The following is a 14,984-nucleotide window of genomic DNA, read 5'->3' as shown; positions in this document are numbered from 1 at the left end:
ATTGGCTTACTTGACTTATAGGTCGACATAACCTTACTGGACAAGCCACCACATTTTATTAGAGTATCCTCCTTGATTTTATCAACCACCTACCCATGGTTATCCAAGGATTACCCACTGCTGCTGTAAAATGCTCTAAAAATCAAGGAATGCCTCAACCTCTTAGCTTCTTGCAAGTCAAAAAAAGTCTTAAAATGACCTGACAAGTATGAGTTACCAAAAAATATTATGGTATATAGTATACTATATATATATATATATATATATATATATATATATATATATATATATATATATAAAGTATACATATTTTTTGGTAACTCATACTAGTCAGGTCATTTTAAGACTTTTTTTCTGTGCCTGTTATGTCATTTTTAAAAAAGAATATATGCAGGACAATATATTGTATAAAAAAAAAGACAATAGCAAAAGCCTATATGAGTAGTTGCATTGCTTTAAAAATATACAGTAGGCCAATAAACAAAAGGGCACAAACTGTAACCACCTGTAGACCATTAAAGTAATAAGACTTTATTGAAAGAGATTATTTAGGACTCATAAACGTGTATTATTTTCACTTTATACCTCAGTAGCCTCAGGATAAGCTTGTCAGTAGTAAAATGCAAACTTTGGTTGTATACTTTCAAAAACGACATACAACACAGTAATGAAGGTGTCTTTTAATAGCTTCTCTTGCCACAGAACCCATACACAACAACAAATGGCTGATGCCGAGTGTGAACAGAGTAAAGAAGTTTATATTAGCCCTCCTTCCATTGTTGAATAATTGAAAAGTTGTCACCACATCCAGGACATGGATTCAGGCAACATATCCAAGGAGGAAATCATCTAGATGACATGTGCCAAAATGTGTGCCTGCTGAGCCAAAGAAACGTCAGTCACACAAACAGGAGATGACCACGGCTTTTCCATCATTGACTTAATTTGCTCCAAAGAGACATGTGGCTTTGGGCAGAATGAGAGAGTAGTGGTCAAGAGTAAAACTAGATAATCACTCTAGCTGAGGAAACTCTCAGCACCACACACAGTACACTATCACGCAACAGCTGCGTGATGTGTCCAATTACTATTCCTGTTGGCTTCTCTTTCCGCTCTGAATATCTCTTAAGCCAACCCGAACACTTGCCTGGCAATTGAAAGACTCTGCTTTGTACCCCAGAAGAGAGCAGGAGGCTAAAACAGGCAAAAGATCATAAAGGCTGGAAGCTTAGCTGGAAATGGGTCTGTCTCCTTTGGCACCTGTTGTGGATTCTTTTTTTTTTTTTTTTTTATATATATTCTGGCAACTATAAAATAATTCGGGTGCTAGTTTTAAAATGCACGATTTTACAAAACCAAAATGAGTTGAAAGTGCTTGTATCAACAAAAGTGTAATTTAAACAAAGTAATATGAATTACACAGTAAGACAATTACCCATATATGTGTTAATAAGCATATTTAACATACGTACAGAATATAAGCCGAACATTAAAATGGAAGACTTAATGGTGGATACACACAGGCAACCCTATTGCATATCTATTGACTTTCTGCTTATAAACATGCAACTGAACTTAAATAATGGGTACAGCCATGTCAACTACAGACATTTCCCAACACCAGATTGCGGAGACTCAATTCAGGTATACCGGGTATACAAATTCTAAAGAGTTATATTATATTTGTCTTTTTTATCATGAGCTTTTGATATGAGCATACAGAGTAGAATTCAAGCAGTGTAGTAACAAGTGATTTTGTTTTAAAATATACTTCAATATAATACAGAAATGTGTGTTTATAATTACAAAACTGTCTACTTTTATTTACTTCAAAATGAACAGATGGAATGTGTTGAGAAAAGTAAATGCTGACTAATCAGTAATGTCAGGACATACAGTTTTTTAAGCAGAAAAAAAAATTCTGGGAATATATTTACTCCAAGAAAACCTTTTTTTCTAGCAAAACTGTGAATAACCACTATACATCTAACCAGTCTCAGTTCATGTTTGTTTCAATTACGGTCCTACAGCAGAACGGCTGATGGGCTCATCACATCCAGTCACAGTGTCCATGACTTTCTCACCTAAAGCATTAGAATCACCATTGTACCACAGCAGCTCCTTTTCTTGTAGCAACGACTTCATTTTCCTGCCAATGCCCTCAATACTTTGCAGTCTAGTTTAATGATCTAAACAGGGAATTTCGATACAGTAACTTAGAAGAGACACTCCTCATCCTGTTGGTATTGTCCCCCTGGGATGATTGATTGACCCTGTTTTAAACATCTCTATATACATTACGAATACAGTGGAAAGAGCAAGATGGCACTGTTCATTAAACCATGAGATATCATTAAACCTGTTACATTGATTATGTATTTTTATTTTTTACAACTGTATCTTTGGAATCGCTAAAATAGACTACAATGCATACTTCCTCTAAGAAGTAGTAGGCTGGCATACAGTTACATGGCTTGGGGTATATCCACACTCTAGCAAGAGGGGGTGCTTTTGATATGTGCATATCACATGAACGACAAGACAACTTTGTGATTGAAGACTGAGCTCATTCATTCAGCATCTTAGCACTAAGAGACTTTAACACTCACACTTGATTAACCATGTGACATAGGCTCCAATTTCTTTATTTGCATCATTGGGTTGGATTCTCAAAGCTATTTACTCCAAATTGTCATTAGAGCAATTTTTGTCTGAAAGGAAAAAAAAAACAAAACACTACATTTCTAAAATAGATAATAAATAGCTAGACTACTCACAAGCCCCTACATTAAAAGTCTGAGTTGTTTATTATTGGTTTGGTAACGCGTTTTTTGGTATCTAAAAACTTACTAATGACGATTTGAAGAAGAATCTGGCCTGTTGTGTTTCAAAACTATCAACATTACGCACATATAAATATCAGCGTTCTAAAACTCTATATTAATCAGCTGGATTTTTCCCACAGGAGTGATTTATAGACCTACTTTGTAACATTACTATTGCAGGTACAATACAGAATTCAATTAAATGTTTGAGGAAAATCATGTTTGTACATTTTAGGATGGAGGTATTAAGATTTGCCACTGTTTGGATCATTAAAATAGACCCTGATCTCAGCTTGATAAATAGTGGATACCCAAGTGATTTCATCCAAGCCCTGTATAATCACAACTACTATAGTAATTATCGACACATTGGGCTATTCTAATATTACAGTAATTCTGTTGCATGTCGGATGGATATATAGAACTTGCAGTAGTACCTCTGGGAAATGAAATAAAGATACTGTTTTTAGTTCTGGATGTTATCACGAAAGGATTATTTTTCTGTTTTATGTATTTGATCTTTGAAGAGGATAGTCTTTCTTTGCACCTTTGTTCATTATCAGATTTTGTAGTTTTGCTACCCCACTGTTCACAAACTTTGACGAGTTTCTAAACATCTGTAATTATGCAGAAAAAAAATCAGCAGGAAGATGTTGAAAACCTTCTATGAATTGAGGATGATTAAATACCACAGTTAATTACAGTATGGCAATCATTAGGCAAAGTACACCCTAATCCTTTTATCCAAACTCATTTAGGCACTTCACAAGGAAGTCATAATTATATCTGCAGCATGGTTTTGACCCAGTTTTCTTGAAAGCTCTATCTTAACACACCATAGGATGAGCTAGAGTATCTGAAATATTTGGTTCTGCAACAGGGTTTGCCACAGCATTTGTTTTTTTTTCACTAAAAGCTAATATTAACACTAGGCTATGAAAAGATAAATGTATTTTGAAAGCATTTCTCTTGAGGCAAAGATTAATATATCTAGTAATGACTTGAAGTGACTGTGCTGGAAATGAGCTTAAAGCACCATCTCCCAGCACTGTATTTGTTCTTTACCATTACAAAACAATAGATCTCTCAAGGTCTTTTTTCTATTCATATAGACAAACTTGAATTGGAAAACTACTTTCAAAAAGCCAAGTTGCTTTTCAAGACACTCCTTAGCGGAAAACTGTGATTTCATGACCCACACTTTCATCCTTTTATCCTATCAAATGCACAATACTGTTTGTTTACAGTACACCAAACAATACCCAAAGGTCTCCTACTTCACAGCATACATATTTTAAATATTTTAAAATGAACCATTGAGAATGATGACATTTAGCAGCTGCAAAAAAATATCACATTAGCAAAAACATATATATATATATATATATATATATATATATATATATATATATATATATATATATATATCTATATGTCTTTAAGGTGTTGCAGGTTGTCAGTTCATCCTGTAATTAATGCTCCTGGAGTATTCACAGAATAATTTCAGTTGTCCCACTGAATAGCTGTTTTGCAATCTGATAGTGACTTTAAGGATAGAATTCAGTTAATGTTTTGAGATCATATTGTGATTAGAATATTTCATGTTCCTTTAAGGATGAATGTTCCTGAAGCACTTGACGCTGTACGAAAATGTGCAGATGCAGCACAATTTAAAGACTTGACTTTGTGACAGTTTAATAATACACATCACTTTGACCAAAGGGCCATTCTGCAATTTAAGTGGTATGAGATAAGAAGTGGCAGAACGAAGACTGAATAAAGATTTGCTTCCTTAAGCAATAATTTCAGACAAAGATAGGCAGTAGTGCTGCATTTCAATGTATGGTGTTCTGAATGTATTTATTTGCATTTTTGCACGTTTTGTTTTTTGTAAAACTGAGCAGTGTGTAATTGTGATAAAACACAGATAATTTTTGTTTGCAAGCTGATCATTTCTCACAGTTTCCACCCGTTTATTTTACTGTTTTCATTTATGTATGTGCAACTACTGCATGTAACTTACATCAAATGAAAGGTCACAACATTTTCTTTCATATTATTTAAGTTGCAACAGGATCAGACATATTATATGTGGTAGAGATAAGAATATATGTAAAACTGTTTTATTAGCACTTTTACTAAACAAGCACGATCTTGTTTAGTAAAAGTGCTAATAAAACAGCATGAAGCTTTTTTTTTTGGAACATTGAAGAGAACTTTTTACAATTTCACATTCTCAGGCCATGTCCCATTACTTTCTCTACCACTCTGTAAAGCAGTTCCTGTCTGGCACAAGACAAAACTGTCTCGCTCTCTCTCTGGTCTGTAGCTTCTCTACCACTGTCTCTGAACTACGTATGTGGTTATTGCTGTAAAACTGAGACCGTAAACTCACATTCTAAGATTCGAACGATACTGACCCTTTCCGTCTAACTGCTAAAATAACGGCACAATCGACTCAAAACAAAACCTTTGCAGTATATTAAAATAGGGATAAAATCGGTAAAAAATAAAATAAATAAAAAAAGGTTTTTAATTTAAACATCTGTAAAAATCAGGAGGAAAGAATCTCAGTATACATACTTTACATGCGGAATATGATACTTGGCAGTTCTGGTTTCTGATTAACAATGTCCCTGGTATGTATGATAAAGCAGAATCTGTGCAAGTCGAAGAACCCATGTTTTCCAGTTAGCTGGCACTTTGCAAACTTTTGGGCAATCGCTGTGCTGATGGAAACAGTATCTGTAGAAGGTATGAACATGGCATCAGCACAAAACAAGCCAGGTTTATTCACATTGAAATTATTAAAAAAAGAAAATTGACAGAAACGGGTGGTGCAAGCCATCGGGAGGTTCTTGGTGGTCGCTTTCCTTGATAGAGGAATATTATCTTTTGTGTAATGCTTTGATGGAACTGGTGGCAACTTATTGGTCAGGTTACTCTTGTCATCCAATGCTAAAGCCAGACATTGCAGTTCACTTGGTCATGGCACCAAGTAAACCGTCCTTGGCTAAGACCTACCTTACGTCTTGTCAAAATGTGCCTTAATGTTGCAGGTGATGAACACAAAGGACATGAGGGATCCTCACCCACCCAGAGGTTTAGGTTATGTTGAGATGGAAGAACATCATATGTTGATCTGATGAGGAAACTGATCCTGCTCTGTTACATTGTCCAAGGTGTTGCCAGCTGATCTTGCATTGTTCCACACTCTTCCATCTCATCCATTCTCCCTGCTTGGCATGGGAAACGGCCTTTACACACCTAATCCTCTCCTGCTTTTGCACCTCGTTGACTACCAGCTTCCTCCTTTGAGCTGGGGTTGCCGTGTTGCCAAGACCCCCTCTTCCATGCTGAACTTGCCCCATAAAATCACTGATTTGAAGGGCAGCCTTACCATCTTCCACAGCTTTCTTTACCTCCCACTTTCTTCCAGTTTTCAACACAGGTGCTGCCTCCCTTACACATTTGTCACATGAATCTACTAATGTCATTTCCTGTCAGACCTTGGCGCACTTAAACTCCCGGTTAGAGCAGAGACTGGTAGTTGCAGTATTCATTTACCATAAAGTCCCACTGTGCTGAGGCAGCGTGGAACTCCCAACCATTTCCTGACATATAAAATTATTAAAGTGTCCAGCTTCTCAATTGTTGTCAAGGAAACCTTGTACACTGTCAGTGGCCACAGCAGTCTTGGCAGTAGACCCAACTGAAAGCACCAGAATAACCAAAATGTATTATTTACCTAGAATTTATACATATTTTAATATTATCTGCCTTTGTGTTATAAAGAAAATATGGTAAAGTAACACATTTTTTAAAAAAAGGTTTGAAATACCAAGGGACGAACTGTTTGGTTTTGCAGTAATTTATTACACAAAGAAAAACTTATATTTCAGGCACAAAAAAACAACGTCACATTATATTATGCAACCGAGCGACACAGGTTCTTTTCAGCTCAAAAACCCAACACAAACACAACTTTTGTTTTTCTAATACTGTGCTTTGCAGTGTTTTTTATTAACAACTACAAAATAAATAAAACAAAATCAACACCTAGCTACTTCAGAGCGCTAACTAAACATTTGCAGGTTCCCCGACTAACTTGCAGAATGACTAAGCCGTTTACCTGACAAATTACAAAAGCACATAGTTTTATACACAAATACAAAACAGTACACACAGTTCCTGTTTGCTTACTCTTACGATGCAGTCGGGCACTTCACACAGCAGTTGCCTAGAAAAGATTAACTGCTCTCCTTAAATACTGTGCACCTGGGTCTAATTTACAATACTAGCCAGGTGCAGGTGATAATTAACAATTAAATAAATTAACAAACAATAATCAAACGAATTAAACAATAAAAAAAGACAATTAAACATTTTAGGGTTGTTTTTTTGGCTGACCCTTCCCCTATCCTTTACAATAGATACCATAATATCAAGTGAGACAGAAGAAAATGTGAAGAAATTTCCAAATTAAAGACAAAAGACAAGAAGCAGTATTAATTGGTAGTAAATTTGAATACAAAAAAGGTAAGCAAGAAGCTAGACCCACAAAAAAACTAGACCAATTGTAAGAATTATGTTAGCTAATTTTACCAATGTTATTGTAAATTATATGCATATATGCATTAATGGGTTAAGACATTTTGTGTTTGTATAAATTATGTTGTAAAATATAAAAATTTACAGTTGAATCAGTAAAGAGTCTTTTTAACAAAGCAACGGTTAATACAGCTAAAAGGAGGAATTTAAGCTGCTGACAACTGGTCACAGAAAATGGCTGGTATGTATTGAAATACTAAAACAAAACAGTGCTTTGTTTATAATCAAAATAACAAACTGGTTCGCAACTAAAAAAGAGCAAAACTGTGAAAAAAATGAAAATCTGGTAACCCTAGTTTTGATGGCACTGTGCGTGTTTCATTGCCATCAAAGAAGAGTCAACGCATAGGTTTAGTTACAGCTACTGAAAGTTTGCAATAAAAATTATGAATAGCAATATGTTGTGGCATTACTGACCCTAGTGTTCTTTGTTTTCTTGGGGAAGAAAGTGTAAATTGTTGATTGTTTTGATAACCACTTCATAATTTGGCCTTCATCACCAACATCGCTTGTAAGCTCAAGACTGGTTGGTCCATCGCGATTCACGGTGTCCATGGAAACATACAGTAAGTCGGGAAACAAAATGCCCTCAGAGAAGTAATGTTTTAATCTATTTATATACTTAATGAATTGTGGAAATTGCCGCTATTTTACTGGAAGAAAACACACATTTTGAATACTATTCACTGGAACATGCGAGCTTTGTAAACTCATTTGATTTTCTGAACTTATTTTTTTAGAACTGCATTGTAGTAAGCAAGAATAAAAAATAGCTTCAGCTGTCTCTTGAATTGCTTTTTTTCACATTCCCCTTGCTATTTTATAGTGTTTGCAATCATTCTGAGTTATGTTGCTCTGATATTGAGCTATCATTTTTCTCCAAGTCTGCTTTCATCTGTCTTTGAGATGCTTTGAGCCTGTCGGTAGAGTAGGTATGACTGGTTGAAAGCTCATATTGTAACATGATTTGAATGGAATGAGGAAGGCTTTCCAGTCCCAGCACATTCTCCAGACAAGCTCAAAACTAGTTAAAAGCACACAAAACCAGAAAGAAGAACCGAGAATGTAGGTGGGATAAGATCATGCATCATCAAGAATCTAGTCATGTTAAAATGACAGACTTTTATTTTAGTACATGTTCAAGTTTATTCCAGTTTGCAAAAACAAAAACACTGCAGCTATGCACAAAATAAATATGGGTAATATGTTGAATGATTTCTAAATAAGTAGAAGGATGTCATTAATCTCATCAAACCTGTTCTGTCTTCTCCTCAGGAGGTGGGGACCGCAGGGCTCATAAAGAGAATGAATTACCCAGAGTCTGTTCTCAAAATATGCTGCTTCCACAAGATAGTCCATGCAAAAAGATTCTAAATGGCCAGAGACATTAAAAATAAAAATAAATCTCAATAGACCAACTTGTCTTCAGTTCAGCTACATAGGCAGATGTGTGGCAGATACTCCGCTCTGAAAGCATGCCCCTCTCCCAGATATTGACAGTCTCTCTGCACTCTTCATACCTTACAGTACCATAAATACCTAATGAGTTTAAAAAAAAAAACATATTGAACCCTTCTATATAAACTAATTACTGCTTTTTTGGCTTGATGCAAACAATGCATGTTTCATTTAACCTGATTATGAGTTAAAATAATCAATGCCAAACGAATGTATTATGTATATGCAGATATAGTAGTTGGACGATTAGCTTCCTTGCAGTAGGACATATAAATGATCAACATTATATTTTTGTCAACTGGAGAACTATCAACTTTTTTATCAACATATCGAAAGAGCATTTTCATTTTGTTTTTAAAATAATGCTGGTGGGGCTCCCCGTTAGAAATCCAGTAAAGGCGCTCTGTGTGAGTGCAGGATGCACCCTATAGCCTGGATGCTGCCAGTTCGAGTCTGGGCTATTCCAAAGCCGACCGTGGACGGGAGCTCCCAGGAGGCGGTGCTCAATTTGCTGAGCGTGGCCGGGGAGGGGGGTCTAGGTTGATCAGGGTGTCCTCGGTTCACCGTGCACCAGTGACCCCTGTATTCTGGCCCGGCGCCTGCGGGCTTGCCTGTTAGCTGCCCGGGAGCTGCGTTGTCCTCCTACGCTGTAGCTCCTGGGTGGCTGCATGGTGGCTGCAGTGTGTAAAGAAGCGGGCAGCTGATGGCACACGCTTCAGAGGACAGCGTGTGTTCATCTTCGCCACTCCCGAGTCAGCGCAGGGGTGGTAGCTGTGAGCTGAGCCTAAATAATAATTGGGTATTTCAAATTGGGAGAAAACAACTAAAATAATTGGCAACGACTAAATTTAAAAAAAAAAAAAATAAAAAAAAAATAGAAATTATGATGTTGGGAGTTTGTAGATCCCTGGAGTAATAGTTACTGTACAGATTAACCACACTGTTTCTTTGATATAATTATTTTATATCCCCCAGATACAATATGACTTTAAAAGGGCACTGTCACAAAGACGGCCGGAGTGGGTGGCATCAGACCAGAGCCAGGAAATAAACAACGAGAGAGGTGGAGTTTGATGGAGCTGAGCGAATGCTTTCGCTCAGCATTTAATAAATAAACAGACAGAAAATAAACGGGACAAAAAATAGGACACGGCACATTTGCCAAAATAAACAGACAAACAAAACAGACCAAACAAAACACGGTGAGCTTCTTTTACTTTACGTTATTATTATTATTATTATTATTATTATTATTATTATTATTATTATTATTATTACCTCTGTCTCCAATCCCGTTCTCCACTCACCGAACACACAACCCAGAGTGGGTGAAAACATGTTGCTTTTATGCTAATCAATCATTCAATTGGAGTCTCGGTACAACTGCACGTGAATTAATAAAGTGCAATTCCCCGTGCTCATATATTATTACTTTTTACTTGCATGTGAAGTGCTGTGCAGTCCTCGTGCCTAAATACAAATATACATTTTAAACACTCGTGTTACACAGACCCGTTTATATCCTGTGTACCAATGACTATACACCAACATGTAACACACCGCACGCAACATATGCAGAAAATACACACAGGGACGGGCACTTTGTCACAGGCACATAAGAACATTTTTGTTTTATTGTGTTACTTGTTCCCATGTGTTGCTACAACTGTTTACGTAATGTGTGTATTGTTTGCATTCCCTCAAGATGGCTTCCTATGTACCCACATGGACCTCTCAGAACTACATTTCCCATCACCCTCCTGCTTACATATGTAACGGAGATGATTTTACCAGTGAGCAGTTATTGTAACACAATAAAATATAAAGGTCCTTATGTGCCCTTTAAGCCTTGTATTGTGAAACTAGCCTCACAAGCAAAAAGGTAAAGTCAGTACTGATACAGTTTTATTATACGCCTGTGTGTTTGCAGAACTTATTGTCTCACATACTCACAACATCTTTAAACAGTGTACCTGTCACTCCCAAGGCTGATATTTCAGTTGTCAGGGACATTTTCAGGATTAGCATGCAGACTTTAAAATGATCTACTTGTACTAGTCTGCTGTGCTATGGCTAGGCTATTCATTTAACATGGACCAGGCGCATTGTTTTGCAGTCCTTAGGTTGAAACTGTTGGGAAGTCATCTGTTTTACTTTCCCCCACATATAATATTTCGCCAATTCTAAAGCCCTAGCACAAGTCTAGGGACTATTGCCATAACAACCGTTGGCCTCATAGTTTCTTCTGAGCCTGCACAGTCTGCAGAGAATCACTGAGTAAATGTCACAAATAAGAATGCCCAATACATGCATAATACAGTATCAAGTGCAGCATACCATTATCTCAAAAACATACTCCTTTTAAGTGGAGATAACACATAATTGCAAGCTCCCTGTATATTTGACGTGAATGCCATTTTGAGCTTATAAGTACTGAACTAGATAGTAGCTGCAGTGATTACCAGAGATTTGCTAATGGCATACAGAATGTGCCAAGTGAATGTATTTGTAATTATTATTATTGAGGCACACTGACCTTTAACAGAATCTCATTGGAATCTTCTTGTTTGCTCTTCAATAGAAAAGCACTAATCATTTTCCTTTGCTCATACTAGTTTCCACTTGATAGAAACACTGGCCTGGATTCTACACTTCCCATTATTAATGCACAACTTGGGTATAAAATATTATTTGTCTTAACTGATCTTCATATTTGTATATAAAGCACCCAAATATCCCCAAAAGGGCTCTCAAAGATGTCTTTAAATACATAGCAATACTTTTGTAAGTAATATCACATAGAATAATGTGGTATTTTATACATACACTGAGAGTTGAACGGGGATAGGTTAAGGGTTGCACCATGGTGTACCAGCAGTACTTAGAGAAAATACATGTTTCTTAGTTTTAAAAAGTCCCCAAGATGGAATTGTTTTCCAAGGGAATCTAAACAACAAGATGAATGTCTTAGTAAAATAACTGTGATATTTCAGACCAGTGCCAAGTTACTATTTTATTGTTGAAAATGTCCCTTCATAAATATCCCAGTCTAAGGGAAATACAATGTGAAAATAAATGTATGCATAAAAATATAACATGAAAAACATGTAATAACGAAAAGTGTAATAATACCGCAGCATCATATGGTGGCTTTGCTAAATTAACGACATGTCACATTTTGCAATTTCGCCTTGTTGCTAAGGTACAATTGACTTCTATTAAAACAAATGCGGACAGTGTCTGCAATTCTTCTATTACTGACCCATTTAGGATGGATTTAAAAAGTACTTGGATCACTCCAGTGCTTGGGTGGCCATTTGATCCTGAAGTTTTGTACAGTACCTGGTAATTATTGGCATCTCTTTTATTGCCCTCCCGCTAAGCATGATCTACAATATAAACGATTTAATGTAAAACAGAAAGTAACAGATGTAACCCCTTCCAAAAAGCCATTTCTCAAGCTTCATTTAAAATTAGGTCTTGTCAAATTTGTTTCACATATGAGCACATGATGGGAATTGTGATATGGGGGCTAAATGATTTATGTATACAGTATTTGCATCAGAGGGCCATGCCAGTTTGAATCAGGGATCTGCGTGTCATGTTGCAATGTGATTCTGGTTTGAATCAGGGCTCTGCGTGTCATGTTGCAATGTGATTCTGATTTGAATCAGGGCTCTGCGTGTCACGTTGCAATGTGATTCTGGTTTGAATCAGGGTTCTGCGTGTCATGTTGCAATGTGATTCTGGTTTGAATCAGGGCTATACGTGTCATGTTGCAATGTGATTTTGGTTTGAATCAGGGCTCTGTGTCTGGTTTTTGACTGTACAGTGGGCGGGTGGGATAATTATTTGCGCAATGACTCTAATTATGCTTCTTCCAACAGGGGGAAAGATATTAAAGAGGCACACAAGGTTTTTGAGTCGCCACCCAGTGGTATTTAACAAAATCTGTGAGAATTCTTCGACATCAAGGATTTTAATTATTGAAGATGTATATTTAACAAACGTACTGTTTCCCTTTAGGTGTCGTAATAAGACTCACCCTTTCCCTTTGGAAAAATGAAATATGTGCAGGCGTAAGAGAATACATGAACTGAAATGGAAAAGAGGTGCTTGTGGAAATGAGAAGCATACTCAATGGTTCTATTATTTGGGCGATTTTTTTTTTTAAAATCCCACATATCTGTTATCATCAATGCACACTTCAATACATGGTTTACGTAAAAAAGTGAACTGCAATCTCCTTCTCTGGTAGGGTTTGTGACAGAAGTTTCATTTTAATATGTCTATAAAAAGCAATGTCCCATGACTGCATGATTGTATCTAAATTTCTAACCCATACAAATATACAAGCTAGCAATGCATGTAAATCGGACGATTGGAAAGCAAGCATATCTGAAATTAAGACAACTAAGAAAAACATGTCAAAATATATTATATATAAAAATATATTTTTTTAAAATGGCAGGTTTAACTCATTGATCATTACAAACGTTTCACAACCACTAAATGTCATTTCAAAAAATCATTGTGCAACAAAGTGGGTTAAAAATGTTTATGCTGACGGCATGGATGGAGGCTAACTTTGCATTAAGCGAGGTTGTGATGCTCTCTTTGTGTCCAACAGCCATAGCCAACAAACTCTGTTTTTTTTTTCCAGATGTAAAGTGGTAGCTATTTAAATAACTCCATAAAATCTCCCTGTTATGCACATCCATGTGTTATAAAGGTCTCAAGTGTGCGGGTTTGAACACAACACAAGCTATAGTACACGTCTTTTTATTTTAAAACATGATATCTGCTACTATACTAAGTTAAAAAAAATAAAATAAATACAGTCTGGTGTAAGCCATGGTTTAAGATAATGGAAATTGCCCCCCTCCCCTTTAATGTCTTCCTTTCTATCATTAACCAATCTGCTGCTTCCCTTATATTGACTTCCAGCAACATGCTTTAACCCAGAACACACTGCTCAGGTGAAATGACTTCGGAAGTGCAAGTGTAACAGATTTCCTAAGAGTAAAATTTCATGAATGGGAACTATATGGCTGATGGAAGAATCCTGGGAGCCTGTTCAGCTTCTCCATGCAGTGTTTCTTCTTGATTCATTCATTTTGAAAGATTTGTATTTACAAGAGGAATTTTACATTTTACTGAGAGCAGTCAAGAAAGCAGACTGCTCGGTGCAACGGTCATCTCCTCTCAACTGGTGCTCTTTATCTTCTTCTCACAGATACCCACATTCCAGCCCTGGTAATCCAGTCGGAAGAACATAGCCCAGGAACACTAAACAGAACTGCTTGCAGCATAACCATAGCCATTGATTGTGAAACACTGATTACCAGTGAATAATCTTTATATCACTATGGCGACATTATTCGGTAAAATTCACATTTGTGTTTTTAAGTTATTAAATATAACAAAGATTAAGGTTGTACTATTAATGATAAAAAAACCTTTTTTTTTGTTTGCTTGTTTTACTTTAGAATTGTGTTATATGTCCTGCACATGGGATGAGAGATTTGACTGATTTCTGAGACATTAATTATGAAAAAATAGACAGCAGTTACAGTGCTGAGAAAAAGTTTGTGAACCCCTTAGGATTTGCACATATTTCAAACCTAAAATGTTATTAGATCTTAATCTGTCCTAATAATAGATACAGATAATCTGATTAAACAAATGACACAAAAAATGATTTATTTATCCACAAATGATTCAACATTCAATATCCATGTGTGAAAAAGTATGTGAACCTTTAGATTCAGGAACTGGTGGCACCCCCTTGAGCAGCAATGACTTCAACTAAGCGTTTCCTGTAACTGTTAGTCAGTCTCTCACATTGGTTTTGAGGAATTTTGGCCCATTTCTCCTTACAGAAATACTTCAACTCAGTGACATCTGAGGGCTTCCTTGCATGGACAGCACACTTCAAGTCCTGCCACAACATTATCAGTCTTATAGTAAAATAATCATTAGCTAACGCTATATTTGTTTGATGCACATTTTTCACAGGTACTTGTGGAAAGACATTACAGCAGGTTTAAATGTGTTTTTGGTCCATTTAAAGTCACCACGTTCAAAGGG

At 36.3% G+C, this 14,984-nt stretch overlaps 1 protein-coding gene across 3 annotated transcripts in view; it reads right to left on the bottom strand.

Annotated features, from left to right (window-relative positions):
* Positions 1–14,984, bottom strand: part of LOC121331274 (neuronal growth regulator 1-like) — a 234,186-nt gene that overhangs the window by 154,193 nt on the left and 65,009 nt on the right. The gene's annotated exons all lie outside the window — the stretch shown is intronic.

Source organism: Polyodon spathula, chromosome 18 (genome assembly GCF_017654505.1).
Source record: "Polyodon spathula isolate WHYD16114869_AA chromosome 18, ASM1765450v1, whole genome shotgun sequence".
Taxonomy (NCBI): Eukaryota; Metazoa; Chordata; class Actinopteri; order Acipenseriformes; family Polyodontidae; genus Polyodon; species Polyodon spathula.
Note: the sequence above shows the minus strand (reverse complement) of the source record. Positions and strands in the feature narration are given on the sequence as shown.